Source organism: Aptenodytes patagonicus, chromosome 8 (genome assembly GCF_965638725.1).
Source record: "Aptenodytes patagonicus chromosome 8, bAptPat1.pri.cur, whole genome shotgun sequence".
Taxonomy (NCBI): domain Eukaryota; kingdom Metazoa; phylum Chordata; class Aves; order Sphenisciformes; family Spheniscidae; genus Aptenodytes; species Aptenodytes patagonicus.
Genome location: NC_134956.1, coordinates 8504317 through 8520015, shown reverse-complemented (window position 1 = coordinate 8520015; position 15699 = coordinate 8504317). Strand labels below are relative to the sequence as shown.

General features: G+C 45.6%; 1 protein-coding gene across 1 annotated transcript in view; it reads right to left on the bottom strand.

Annotated features, from left to right (window-relative positions):
* Positions 1-15478, bottom strand: part of RHOA (ras homolog family member A) — a 28672-nt gene extending 13194 nt beyond the window's left edge. The window contains exon 1 of the mRNA XM_076346240.1: positions 15349-15478. The gene's annotated coding sequence lies outside the window, so the exon portion shown is untranslated. The remainder of the gene's footprint in view (positions 1-15348) is intronic.
* Between the last annotated feature and the right edge of the window lie 221 nt (positions 15479-15699).

The window sequence follows — 15699 nt, the reverse complement described above, 5'->3', positions numbered from 1 at the left end:
TGAGGTTGAACCCTTACTTGCTGCCAGAACAATATACTTCACTTCTGTTCAACATGTGGATGTTCAAGGATGGAACACTGCTGTTGGGCCTGCATCCAGCTTTTTTCTCATGACAGATTCATCTTGTCTGTATCGCTGAATGTCTCCATGCATATGGAAATTGTTCTAGTGGTGCTACATGTCCAAAACCCCCATATTTGTTCTTCAAATTTTAGCAGATATCTGGCCACAGCAACAGCATCCCATAATCCATGCATTAAGCATATTTACAATAATAATCTCCTAATTTAGAGGATTCAGTATACAGATCAGCATCTTTTAGCTAATTATTTTTAGTTAAAACAAATACATTCCTGTCCAGTGGGTAGCTAGAAGGGATTTTCAAGTCTGGCAAATAATCAGAAAAGCAACATCTCTGTAGTACAACAGAGAAAAAAATTGCTTAGAATGGAGCTACATCTTAGTGGTGCATATCACAAGGACAACACTAACAGCATTCACAGCAGTCAGGTCTTTCTGCTGCATTTTGACATGCTCTGGTTTTCTTAATCAAGTATTCTGAAGCCTGGAAATACATCAAATTTGGACCAGCAGTATGTTTTGGCAGGAATCAAAAAGCACTTTGCTAGCCTAAAAAGTTTCATTTAAGATGTACGGTACTTAGGTTACATGCAAGTTACTATTTGCGGCAGTACAGCCTGTCACCAGTGAGTATGTGTCTACATTTAGAGGTAAAAAAACCTGTATGAGCTACCTAAGAGGGTATTACAAATAGACCAAATCCAAGCTACCATTACCTCACTGTAACTGAACACAAGTACTACACATTCATCCTTTTATGCAATGCATAGAGCAGGGAGAGACCAATAAATCCAGAAAGCTGCTGGAACAGCATCACTGACGATGCACACAGAACACTGAGCAAGAAATATTCTATCCCAATGAGTGTAACAGAATGGCTGCAGTGATCTTCTAGGAGAATCTGTGCTGTCTTCTGCAGCAAAGATGACAGATCTGCAATTTTTCCTACTCTTAAATGAACCACTCCTCCCACCTTTGCATTTATAGGATTCTTAAAACCAGCTAGTCTGCTAGATTCAAAGTGGAAACTCTCACAACATGACTCAAGTGACTCATCTGAATGGAAGAGACTCAATTATGACATTTCCTCAACCTAGGCCAGTGCCTTTCACAGGTATTACAAGAGCTTTAGACATCGCTTACTCAATCCCACTAACATCACAGGAGCTTACAACACAAGGAGCTCCTGTTTGGTGAGAGTTGCCACACTAATATCCTTGTTACATGAGGCTGCTATTTCTAAGTGCAGTGACGCTCCAAGACTCATGCAGCATAAAGCTCTGCTTGTTAAAAGAATCTAGCAAATACTCCAGAAGAATGAGAAATGGGGAAAATATTTTTTTCCGTGTTTTAAATGTACTCCCCCCCAAGTATTATTGTTTACTGCAATGGAATTTGCCTCTTCTCTTCAGCCCGCTATTTATTTTTCCAAGGAACAACGTTTCCAGTGCCTCCTCTCCTGCAAATCCCAAGGCCACACAGCACGAGCGAGGATTGTGGACACACTGTTGACATTCTGAAGTTGGATAAGCTGGTAACAAACATGCCAGGTTTGCCTGTCTCGCTCTGGATCTCATCCTGGAGAAAGTAATAAGGTGGAAGAAACAGCCCTTTACCATTACATAGGTATCCCGACTAGAGTTACTTTCTATTACCAATCAACTACTATCAACTTTATATTGCCTGCTATGCCATATGGGCAGATCCTTTGTATAATGCACAGTTTTGTCAAAAAAGATCTGGATTACTGCATATGTTAGCAAGAACTCAGCAGAAGCAGTTCAGCAGGACCATTAATGTTGTTTCTGATGCTGAGGGGGAAACATCTTTTAAATTCTTTCCCACCTAATCTTGCTGAAGTCCTTAAAACCAAAATGTTGGAAAGCGAGGGTTTTGAAATCTTGTAAAGACTGCTTTGCTGCTGACTCCTCCACTCTCAGCTCTTGAACAGTTTGCTATTGAGCGAATTACAGCCTGGCACTGTTCTTACTTGCTTCATTTCCCCCTTCATTCAGTCAGCCCTGCCCTGGGCCAGCAGGAGGAACAAGAGCAAGGCTGAGGGACCAGAAGATGAAGCCCTACTCAAGTGTCCCCCATCCCGACCAGTCAAGCCCTGCCCTCTACCTACCACAGGGGAGAAGTGCCTCTGCACCAGGATCTGAACTTACTCTTAAAATATACTCACTTTTGTTCAAGTTTGAGGGGGAGGAGGCATGAGTTTCCCCAAAGACTCCAGTGATGAAGAGGACATGGATGAGCAGGCTTTTCCCACAGTTTTCTTCTGGCTGTTTAGCAAGGTCTGGAATCAAAACTGAGAACTACCAAAACAGTTTGGAGCAGAAAGCAGATCAGCCCAAAAGCAAATAGGTTTGCTTTTAGGGCAGCTGTATACAGACAATGAAGAACCTGAGATTGAATACGGAGCATGTGGGTGGAGGTGGTCCAAAGACCATGAGCTCAGAATGGGGAGGGGGCAGGCAAACAGGCCAGGAGGAAGATGGCAGAAGGATGTAACTGCTCAAATCCACCCTCCTCTAGAGCAGAACCCAGGACTCCCACATCTCCCAGCTGTTTAATCGCCAACAGGAAGCAAGCATCTCAACCTTCTCCTCCATTGAAGTTCCAATAGAAAATGTCAGCAACTATGCATTTTGTAATTTTTTTCTCCGCTACGCTTTTCGTTAGTGAAAGTATGTATAAACAAATGTCAGAAACATTGCAGTTTGCTTTTGAAATGCTATTCATGCTACCTTAAATCAGCTCCCTTGAGCATACATAAGCCTATGTGTGCTATCATGCTATTTTTTTTTCCACACAACCCATACAGGATGGACTATGTTCTTAAACAGCAATAGTTGTGAAGTAAAGGAAACTATGACCCCAATTCACCTCTTACAGAAGTTGCAAAATGGGTAGCAAACAGCCATGGGACTGCAATAAGAGTAAGAAAAAAATATAAAAAGAAAAAAGGTGATTCAATCACATAAAGGAGTTAGATACAACCCATGCTACAGGGTTCCTAAAAGATTCTGGAAGAAATACATACACCAAAACGTGCTGCAAGGGACCACTTATTTATTGTCTTTATTTCTGAAGACATCCAGAGTAGAACTCATCTGTACAGCTGCACTGAAAGTAAAGGCAGACAAACTCCATGCTCAGAGTGATCATGCTCGTTTGGTACCACATACAACTTGAAATCAAGTATTTCTGGGGTAGAAATACAGTTCAATTACAAGCCATTGGAATACAAACACTAAAAAGACAAATGCAGTCACCACTATAAAGGAGACAGTCAACACAGCTTATTTCAATAATTGAAATTTACTTAATTCTATGCAAATTTGCCTGTGGACACTTGCATTCATAAACCGATAAGCCATATTATTTAAAGCGTTGCTAACAAGGCCTTTGGGAAACAACTATATTTATATTCCTTACAGCACCCAGCACATAAAGCAGTTTGACGGTACTGCAAAATAGACCTATTTCCAGCTACAGCGCTAAGTGGGAGCAGTTGGTATGAAAAAGAGATCTGCTGGTTTTTTTTTTTTTTTGAGGGTTACATATGAAATTTAACACTTGAAAAAAGTCTCAAAGCTGGCAAAGCACAGGGCAGGCTACTGACATTGCACATTATATGTAATCCACAGTAAAACAGAAATTTTCTATTGTAAGATTGAAGTACAATTGAAAAAAATGACACAGAAGGTCAGGGTAGTATCCAATGGGATTAAAATACTGGACATAGGTCCTTCAGGAAGGTCCTAGGACAGGGTTCAGCTTTCTGCTAGCAGTTTATTCAGACTGTGTGTTAACCATGCTCGAGTGGCACGTTTTACTAGTTTGGGAAAAGTGCTTTGCAAACATAGCTGTACATTTCCAGAGCCAGCTTTAAATGGGAAGCAGTATAGCTGTGTTACAACCCTAGCTAATAAACCTCACCAGGTCTCAGCTCAAGCCTCTTTGTACCACATCACCAGAACTGGAAGCGGTGTCAGCTTAACTGCATTAGGTCTTAACAACATTGGTTCAGGGCCAGCCAGCCTCAGTGAACCCTTAACGACTGATGAATTTTATACAATCATAAAAGAGTTATCCAAAAGTACAAAATTGGTGTTTAATAGGCATGGGCATACAATGCATTTCAGTTAATCACACAGTGTGTTGTTTATGCTGCCTCTACGATGGCTGCGATAGGGCAGGAGATACCTCATCCAGCATAAAGCCTGCCAGTGCAAAGGTTTGGAGGAAACCTGAATCGGCAGTCAGTACTAGGTCCGTGTTGTGTGTCATGCGGACATAGTATGTCTAATCTGAGATACCATGTGAAGTCTCAAAGCTGGATTCATCCTATCAAATTACAGCCTTTGCCCTTGCTTTCCTCTTCAGGATAAATCCTGTATGACAACATACAATTCATCTGACACTCAGAGAAGAAAATTGCTTTTGATTCTGATAAATTTTCTTGATTTCGAACCACCAGAGGAAAGAGCAAAACATTTTGCTTTCCTCTCCCTCCCTGTACAGCCCACTCACCGGTGCTCTACAGGAATGATGTCTCAGAGCACGATCAAACGCTCCCAGGAACAAACTACCTTTTGTTAAAACACCCAAGCCATGACCTGTGCAACCCTCTACAGCCGGCACTGTGCCCCGCAAGCAGCTCCAGCACGGACACTGACCAGGGGACCAACTTGTCCCTGCAGCTAAAGTTACACTTCCTACATCTAGAGACTCACAGACCACCCTTCACTACAGGTCTACACACACAAAAAAATGGGTACATTGGCTTGGGACTTAGGTCTCTCCACCTCAACGCCTGGCATTCAGGACCAGCTTAGGAGTGGATTCCTACAGAAAAGCAGAAGAGGAAAAAGGAATGAGAAGCTTCCCCTCCATGCTCTCCAGCCTCCAACCATTTCAGCTCAGGAGCTTCTTGGGTCAGATGTGGTTCCCAGGAATTTGGTAACCTCAAACAGATTTCTCTTCCATGAGCTTGTCCAGACTCCCTTTGAACCCATGCAAACTTCCAGCACTCACAACATCCTGTTGGAGGGAGTTCCCACAGCTTAATTACACATTGTGTGTGTAAAGCCACTTCCTTCAAATTCAAGATTGTCCCTACTAGTTTCTTTTACTGCCTCCTAACTCTGAAATGGAAAGAGAGCAAACAGTTTACCTCGCTCACCCTCTTTCTGCTGCTCACGTAACAGACCTTCCAGCCTGAAGCATCCTAGCATAGAGTTGGTTTTATTTTTTTAATACCTTTACACCTTTGACAGTAGCAACTGGCTGATCTATCAACCGGCTGCTCCTAGCATAAGGAGTAACAAGGTGGTAGAGGTGTCACTGTGAAATGCTTCAGCCAGGAGGACCCCTGGAAGCCCAGCAGCACAGCACCATGTGCCTTCCCATCCCACATTGTCCATCACAGCCCCAAAGGCACCGGGGCTGCTGCAACACAGGCCCCAGGAGCTGGAGCCCAGAGAGACACCCCCATTTTGACAAGGGTGTGCTGTTATATCCACTCACGCCCTATCAGAGAACCACACCCTGAGCTGCGTTTCAAGTGCAAACAAGCTGCAGCTTGGTCATTCCCTGGTACACGTTTCACTCCTTGCATTAACTCAAGTGCAGACTATCTTGACTTTAAAATAGGCGATAACGGAGAATCCCCCACCATGCTTCTCACTCCAGCAGTTAGCTACATTTTCTGCATTAGGGATGAGGTTTTATTTGTCACTTCCTCATTTATTTGGCCTCTGCAAATTTCTTCATACTGGTATTTTGTTTCTTCCAGGTGATTGTTAAGAAATACAGCCCAAAAGCCAATTCCTTCATGTTCTCACTAGACACAGATTCACTTGAGTCTCCACTTGCCTTTTAAAACTGTCCTCTTTCTACTAAACTTAATATGAACCATATTGATTTTGTACCAGCTTAGTTTCTCACTGAAAACGATGTGCAATTACTGTCAAGTGCTAACCGAAGGCTAAGATGAACACCTGTACTTAAGAACCAAACTGAAACAATTAGCACTAATTGTTTCTATTTCACCCAGTCCAGGTTGAGTGACATTGCCTTAATTCTTTCCTGAACACTTTGTTACTTATTCCATTATTGTACCTGGGATTGATGTCTTAGTCTGATGGGATTATAATCATTAAGGTTGTCCTACTTCTCTTTATTATTACTGCATATTAGCATTCTTTCAAACTCCTTAAACTGCTGCAGTATGTGAAGAGCTTTCTGGGAAAAAAAAATTATATAAAACCTCTCCATTCTCAGGCCAGAGATCTTCAGAGCTGAGATATATATCAAAACAGAGGTGTCAATTACCAAGTCTGGTCAGATTAGGCGTGCAATACCATTCAACCTTTTTTTTTTTTTTTTAATTTAAAGAGATAATCAAAATACCTGATTATAGGGAAGTTCCCTGTGTACAGATAAATAACTGGCGAAAGATAGCAAACCAGACAGAAAGAAATGCTCAGCTCTCACAGAAGACCACCAGTGGAACCTGCACAGCTTGACATTCCTAAATGACCTGAAAGAGCAAGGAAAAATAGCAACAGAACAAAATTTAATGATGATGCCAAGATGTTCCGGTAATAAAGGCAGGGGCTTACTGTGATAAATTTCAGAACCTTAACAGACCCTGTGCCTAAGCAATAAAATTTGAAACAGATAAATGTGAAGTGATACACAAGGTAAAAACCAGGTCCAACTTCCTATATGAAATGATGGACTGGGAGCTGATCACTGCTACTGAAGGGCAATATTTTAGGGTTATACAGTTAATTGCTTTAAAATACAAACTCAACACTCTGAAGAACTAAATAGAATTTAAAAATTCCAGTATAAAGAACTAGGAAAAAATGAACAAAACAGAAATCATTAAGCTGCTGTAGGAATCCACAAGCACACCTGCATCTTTTGACTCTGTGTGCAGTTGTGATCCTCCCCATGTCAAAAGGCTGTAAAGGAACTGGAAATGACTCAGAGCAGGGCAACACGGACGATTAAACTATAGAACAGCGTCCATATGAAGAACAGCTATGGCAGAACTGGAAAAAGGACAATCTGTTAGAGACGCAACCAAGACAGACAACAACTACAGACACCTTTCGAAGATCCTAAGCAGTGATGAGAAAAGCTGGGGCCTGAGCATTCAGTCTTTAAAACAAGGACAAGGGCACATGGGATGAGCCAGGTTCAAAGCAAAGGCGGGCAGGCCTCCCAGCAGGGCGCATAGCAAGGCTTCGTTGTTTCTACCACATTTCAACTTTTTAGATCCATAATTTCTTAGTCATAGGTTTTTCTTTGAGCTCCCTTTTCTCCCAGTTACTTTTCATGCTTTTGAGCTTCTGTTTTATATTTTCTACTTTCAGTTTCTACTTTTCTCCTATTTCATCCGTAGGGCTTTCTTGCATTGTTTTTTAAGTGCAAACAAAACAGATGCCTTCATTTCCTTTCCAAGTCAGGTTATTTAATTCGCTTTCAACACTTGATTGGGGAAAAATATCACAAAAGGAGGTTCCTGAAACATCTTTTTTAAGCCTGTTTAAGCCAAACCTGTGAGAAACTAAACCAGCAATATGTGCAAGCAAAACTCTCTGTCTTAACATTGTCACCATGCATCCTGTTTTACAAACACCAAACTTAGCAAGGTCCTCCTGGTCTACTACAAGTTTTCTTTGTTCTCGAGTATCTGCAAAGTTCACCCCTATGCTGTTCACCTCCCTATTGCTATATAATTAGTGAATTAACACCATTTCAGAACCCAGGGAAGACGACTAACTCCAGCATTCCTCCCCTGCCTTACTCTTCCATGACAAGTCCCTCTCCAAGGCTGAAGGCAAAGCTGGGACTACGGGAGGCAGAAAGCAGTATTTTGTCCTCAGGAGCTGTGGCTGCCAGTGCTGTCCTTCCACCCTCACTTAACATTCTTGTTACTTTGCCCCTACTGACTAGATCTTTGTTATCTGTAAGTACGACGACTTACAAGAGCACTTCTCTTATGCAATACCAAGTCCTGAGATTACTTTGCACAAAATGAGATTAGGGCTTAATATTGAGGTAATTATCGTAGATGCATGGATTTCCACTTGTGTGCAATCTGCAAAACGCTTTGCATTTGTGACATTTTTTTTCTTGGTATCCTCTCTGCTCAGACACCTCCAGCATGTCAAAGAGGACACAGGGTGCCCACGTGCCGAACAAGGCAGGTTCTGCTTGGGCGAGATCGCTGTCTTTAGGCACACACCACTGCCCCATAGCTGGCAGCAGAAGCACATATGGACAAGAGAAACTAGCACCAACTCTTCCAGACAACCACCGTTTTGCACCCACAGCTGACACTCTCACCTGTGTTCCTCCTCTTCTCCCACCACAAGACATCTGTTGAGACTGCACTGGTTCAGATCAAACACCCATCAAGTCCAGCACCCTGCCTGACACACGCAGGTATCTCAGATCACCAAGACAGAATAAAAAGAAGGAGCAAACACATTGATACCTCTGCAGGTGTATTTTCTCAGTTTCCAGCTTGGGGGTATTCTTAATTTTTTTAATCTTTGTGTTCAACAGCCCATTTGATAGCATTTTCTTCTGTTATTTCATCTGTTTGGTTCTGAAGCCACGTAAATAGTTGTCATTCAAAGCACTTCGTGGCACTGCATTCTGTGGTCTCAGTACAGACTGTGGGAGAGGCACCATGGGTTTTGATCTAGGCCAAACTGTGCTCAGTCATGCCTTTGCCAAGCTGAAGGGTTCAAATCTTCTTAAGCATCCCTTGTACGGGATCCATTCCTTATCCCTGATCATTCTTCTCAGCCTCTTCTTTGCTTTTGCAGTTGCACTGTACCTCAAGGTACACTGTACCTAAGGCTCACGGCTTAGACAGGTGTACTCTGCGCTGGGTAAAAAACTGGCTGGACGGCCGAGCCCAGAGAGTTGTGGTGAATGGAGTTACATCCAGTTGGCGGCCGGTCACGAGCGGTGTTCCCCAGGGCTCAGTTTTGGGGCCGGTCTTGTTCAATATCTTTATCAATGATCTGGACGAGGGGATTGAGTGCACCGTCAGTCAGTTTGCAGACGACACCAAGTTGGGCGGGAGTGTTGATCTGCTCGAGGGTAGGAAGGCTCTGCAGAGGGACCTGGACAGGCTGGATCGATGGGCCGAGGCCAACTGTAGGAGGTTCAACAAGGCCAAGTGCCGGGTCCTGCACTTCAGCCACAACAACCCCATGCAGCGCTACAGGCTTGGGGAAGAGGGGCTGGAAAGCTGCCTGTCGGTAAAGGACCTGGGGATGCTGGTCGACAGCCAGCTGAACATGAGCCGGCAGTGTGCCCAGGCGGCCAAGAAGGCCAATGGCATCCTGGCCTGTATCAGAAATAGTGTGGCCAGCAGGAGTAGGGAAGTGATCGTGCCCCTGTACTCGGCACTGGTGAGGCCGCACCTCGAATACTGTGTTCAGTTTTGGGCCCCTCACTACAAGAAGGACGTTGAGGTGCTGGAGCGTGTCCAGAGAAGGGCAACGAAGCTGGTGAGGGGTCTGGAGAACAAGTCTTATGAGGAGCGGCTGAGGGAACTGGGGTTGTTTAGCCTGAAGAAAAGGAGGCTGAGGGGAGACCTCATCACTCTCCACAACTCCCTGAAAGGAGGTTGTAGCGAGGTGGGTGTCGGTCTCTTCTCCCAAGTAACAAGTGATGGGACAAGAGGAAATGGGCTCAAGTTGTGCCAGGGCAGGTTTAGATTGGACATGAGGAAAAATTTCTTTACTGAAAGAGTGGTTAAACATTGGAACAGGCTGCCCAGGGAAGTGGTTGACTCACCATCCCTGGAAGTATTTAAAAGACATGTAGATGCAGCGCTTAGGGACATGGTTTAGTGGGCATGGTGGTGTTGGGTTGATGGTTGGACTCGATGATCTTAGAGGTCTTTTCCAACCTTAATGATTCTATGATTCAAAGTCCATCTTCCTTCGCACAAAACCACAGTAATCAGTGTGCTAAGAACTGAGAGCCATGATGCTATCCTCTGTTTTCTTCTTTATTCCTTTCCCCCAAGCCCCTCACACGTGCTCATATGATCACCGTTGAACGTTAAACTCACATTTTCACAGAATTATGACAAGCTCTTCCTCCTAAGTGGCAAGAATTAACTTTCACCCCATTGGTGCATAAACAAAGATTTCCCCCTCCCAACTTTGTATTTATCTGGAACAAATTTCATTTGACATTTTACTGCCTGTAATTCAGTGTCAGAAGGCCGAGCTACAATTCTTCCTAGTCAGCTCTTGTCTTTTCTTTCCTTACTACTCAATACCTTTCTCACCAGATCATTTATGAGTATGCTGAACAGTACAGGCGCAACACAGGTCCCTATTCTTCTCTTGTCCCAAACTTCCCTTCTCTGCGCTTGTCAAGTCATTCAAAAACTCCAGTAGATTTAAGCAGCGCCGTTTCCTTTGCAAAAGCCATGTTGCCTTTCTCCCACCACAAGTTGTTAGTCCATCTGTTTGCTTTTTTTTTTTAGAAATTATTTTTAAAAAAAGGCATTGAACTCTCTGATATCATGCTGAACTATCTTTAAGAACTGCTACCTTGTAAGCCATCTTCTACTACTCTGGCTTCAAGGTATTAAGAAAGAAGTTACATAGCATAATTAATAATTCGGTCATTTCATCCCCGAGTTTCCTTTGGAACCCTCGGGCAAGCACCATCTGGTCTTGGCATTTTGTAACTATATTTATCATTTTGCTCTAAAAACTTATTTGCTGACACTTCAAGCAGAGACAGATCTTCCAATGAGTCCTGTTCCCCATAAAAGAGAATTTCTGGCACAGGAGCCTCTTTGGACTCCTCCACAGTAAACAGGAACGCACATAAGTCATTTAGCTTTCTACTGATGGCTTTATCATCAACTATTTCTTTCACTTCTTCATCATCTATTGGCCTTCCAGACTCCAGCAACTTTCTTGCTTCTGATGTACTTGGAAAAGAATTTTTTTTTTTTTTTTGCTATTAGTATGATGTTGCTCAGAGCCTCTCTGGTGGGTCCTTATATTTTTCATTTGACTTGCCAGAGTTCACGTTCTTATTTACTTTTCTGGTCAACTTCATGACTTGAACTTTCTGAAGGCTGTATTCTTATTTCTAATACTTTCTTTATCCCAAACTGCATGCTCATTCTCATCTGTCAACATTCCACAGTATAATTTAAAATCTTCCCAACAACATTTTCAATTTCAAGCGCAGAAGCCTAGTTCTGCCGTGGTTTACGTGGAACCCAGCCTTTCCAAACAGCTTTTGGACTGAGGTTCAAAAAATGAGTCAATTCACTTTGTCAGTACCAAGTCAAGATCCTACTGTGAGACAGCCTTCCCATCTCACACAATTTCAACGGAGCAGATAGAAGGTCAAGAACAAAGAGCCTCCAGGTGTAAAGTATAAGAAAAATGAAACATTAGCAAAGAATGCAAACAGAGATAACTGCTACTTGGAGAGCTGCTAGTTCTTTCAAACCACTGACACATGCAAAGACAATCTTCCTTAAAACTGTGAAGATGAGGAGGAGGAATCACTTTGTACACATCCACACTAGAGATCTGCTCCAAATGTGACAGTTCAATCAGTCAGTACACAGGCAGGTGAGACAGAACTATTTATTGTTGCAAAGCACTGCTAATTAACTGAGCAAAGAGATTGAATTCAGCCCTGTTTCTGATTAAGAACAACAATAAAAAAAGCAAACAACCCCCCCACAACTGTCAGAGCTTGAGGAAAGAAAGACCTCATATTTGTTGTGGGTGTACTGCCCAATTTTACTCGGTATACTAGTGACTCTCCATCTGTTCCTTCTACTAGGGACCTTGGTCACGAAGGCTGGTCAGAGAAAGACAGTGAACCTTGTTCTGATTAATTTAATTAGGTGATTCATTTAGGAAGGACTGGCTGTTAGTTGTGTGTATGCAACAGTGGATGGCAAATATCTTAAAAGGTGGTCTATGGATGTCTTAGTTCTTTTAAATGCCCTTCTCAAGTGAAAACATGGTGACAGAAAAAGGACAGAGGAGAGGATGGACATATCAGAGTTGCTCTACCAACTCCAATTATGCTTTTGGTAGCTTTTATTCACAGTTCAGAATGAGGTGGGAACAGAGATCACATCAAGGCCAGAAGGCACATGGACACCTAACAGTGGTGTAAAACAGCTTAAAGCAATGGTAACTTAAGCAGTGTAGTGGAGACAGTCTTTTGGGATATTTGCGCTTATTTTTGAGATGATTCCAAAAGTAATAAGCAACTACTTCTTTCTACTTAGCTACCTAGCTATTTATACAGTGTCCAGTGTTGCAGGAGAGGAATCACACCAATACGCACGGAGCAGAGGATTTTCAGCGTGCATTCAGGCGTGTGCATTTGCGTAGCCTGGGAATGAAGGTAAGCTGCCATTAGGTGCATCTATTTTGCACAGCACTGTTCTGTACTATGGCGTTTCACCCTTATTACTTGTTTACTAGGACAGACTCATCACAGATCAATTTAAGATTTAAAGGGCATGCTGGCTAGCCTTTATCGACATGCTAACTTCCTCAAAACTCACCGATTAAACGTTTCCTCCACGTTAGCTAAACTGCATTTGAAGACAAGTCGTAAGACAACAGAGTGGTACATGAGAGTTTAAATGGACGTGGAATAACACATGAGCCAGATTACAGTTTAGTTTAAAAAGTAAAAGATAGATAGTGTCTGAGTGGAGACTTGGAAAGAACCTAATGGTATCACAGCAGCAGGGAATAAAATGTCACAGAGAGACTGAAGGAGAAGATATAATAGGCTAGTGACAAGGTAGTAGTCAAGGTCAGAAATTGAGGGCTGAGTGGACCACAGAAACAGCGTAAAGACGAGCCAACAGGGTTTGGGGCAATGTAAATACGTTGAGAGAAAAAGATGAAGTGTAAAAAGTAGGAAAAACAAGAGTTACCATTAAGAAAATAAGGAAAGATGATGATATTTCTAAGCCACTCCAAACTATCAAATTGTTTTTATTTGGAATTTGCTTATCTGAAGAGCCACTGCTAGTCCTACATCCTGGTGGCAGTTAAGATCATTTAGGATGTTTCTACTGTCAATTCCTGGCTCAGAGAACTCCCCGCCTCTGGCGCTCAATTGCTGTGGCACTGGGCCAGAGCGTGAGTTTGGTGAACTAGGAGGGATAACATCAGAGTTGCTCGGCTTAGCTCTCCGACTGAATTTCTTTTGCCCCTTGTGTGAAGGTGCATTTATGTCTTGGGAAATGGCTAAAAAAAACCCCCAAAACACGTATTCTAGTGTTAAGTGATACAAATCACCCATTAAAATTAATTTATGTCAAGCATTTATGCTGAATATGCTGTTAAGCATTCCAGTGAACTAATTAAAATGAAATAAGGCTAATGGCAATTTTTCTTTTTTTAAACATGCAACCTTGGTCCAAATCAGAGCCAGAATTAGTCTGCATATTTGAAACAGAAATGCTAGTGCTGTGTGGCTGGAGACCTGCGTAAGGCCAGAACAGGGCAGAAGGAGGGCACAAAGATGCATTAGAAGAGCCTTCAACAGAAAGTAAATATTTTCACAAACAATCTTTTCAGGGAGGGAGAGACTTCATATTTCCCTATTGAAAAAAAAAAAGAAAAAATCCCCAAATAAAGCCATTGGAGAATCTAGAACTTTGAGTCACAAACAACACTTAGGACAAGTAAAACTAATTTTGCAGATTTCTGAGATAAAAAGAGGGTTATAAAAGTTTGCTTTTAGAAGAAGTGCACTGTTTTAAAATCACACAGACAGCAGAACTGTTACCTAGTCTAAGCTCTGGGGGAAAAAAAAGGCAACAACAAACCTAACATTCCCTAGGTAGGTCTTAGGATTTAGTTTTCTCCGAATCCTGCATCACATACAGAAAGAGCGGGTGGGAACCACTGCTCGTGAAGGGTTCCCTGCAACAAGCAGGTGAACTGTAGCGGGAGAGAAACAAAGGCTGGATATGAGGCAGCAACTAAAAACAAACAAAACCCCGTTCCAGACACCTCGCAGAGACAGACTTAAAGGGACATCAAAGTAGTTAAGGCATCATTTGACTGGGGACGATACTTCGTCCCGAGTCTCTGCAATAACTTTAGCTGCGTAAACCTCTAGAATAAGTTTTTGGGGTTTTTTTTTTTTTTTAGACCCAAACACAACTGGAGTAGTCTCCAGGCTCCTCTCGCCCTTGAAGGAATGGGTTTCCTGGCAAAGAAGGTTTAGGTAGTGTGTAATTTTAAGCCGGGCAATTTTCAGCCTAAGGTAAGGCGGTTGGGCCGCAGGAAGCCGATCGCGCGAGCAGTGCGTTTTAAACCAAAACCGAGCGCTTTGCTACGCTCCTGTCCGCGTGCCCTCGGCCTGCTGAGGCCGCGCCGGCTTCGGCTGCGGCACAAAAACAAAATTAAAAGTTTGCGGTTGCACTCCGAAAGGCCGTTTCTTCCCCAGCTAAAAGTTTAAACGCTGACAAAAACCGGGAAGTATTTCCGCAGGAGCTGACGCCCCCGGCCAGGCCCCGCGCCGCCGGCGCGACGCACTGGGGGCTCGTGGGCGACCCACGCGTGGAGGCGCGGCGCGGCCCGAGGACCCGGCTCACCCCCGCGGCCCGACTCCGCGCTCCGGCGTGGCGGCGCCTCCCGCGCGCCCGGGTGACGTCACCACAACAAGCTGCCAGTCAGCCGTCACCCCCACCGCCCGGTGCCCACTCGTGTCACACCCCACGGCGGGGGGTGGGGGGGCGGCGAGCGCCGCCTCCGCGCCGCCCGCGGCGGAGCTGGCGGGAGCGGGGTCCCCGCCGCGGCCCAGGCACCGAGGGCCGCGCGAGGCGCGGGCGGCTCCAGCGGGGGAGCCCCCGGGGCCGCGCCCCGGCCCGCCCGCCCCTCCCCCGCTCCCGCCGCCCGGAAAAGGCCCCATTACCGGCCCCGGAAACTTGGGGGCTCCCGGAGGGGCGGCCGGGCCGCCGCACACGCCCTCCCCTTTTGTGCGCGCGATGCCGCCCGGACGCGGCGGCGAGAGGCTCGGCCGGGCCCGTCCGCCCCCGCCCGCAGGCCGCGGCGCGGGCTCCCGGCGGGGGCGGGCGGGCCCCACCCGGCGGCGGCAGCAGCGACGGCGGCGGCGGCGCCGCGAAGGGGGGAAGGGAAAGCCGGCGAGCCGCCTCCCCCCCCCCTCCGGGCGGCGGAGAGCCCCCCCCGGTACCTGCGGCCTGCGCTGTGTCTCGCTCCCGCCGCTTCCTGCTCCACAGGCCCGAGCTCGAGCAGCGGCGAACGGAAACGGGCGGGGCGGGGGCGTGCGCGCTCACCGGCCCGACGCGGCGCGGCGCGGCGCTGCGCTCCCTCAGCCCGGCCCCGCCCGGCCCCGCCCGCCTCCGGCCCGCGCGCCCGCGCGCGCGCCCCCGCCCGCCCTACGGCCAATCGGCGCGGCGGGGCGCGGGGGCTGCCGGGAAGGGGCGCTATAAAAGCCCGGGTGCTATTTACGCCGCGCGGGTTGGGCCGTTGCGCCTGCGCGCTGTGGGGCCGGGCCGGGGAGGGCCCGCCGCGCCGCGGGCTC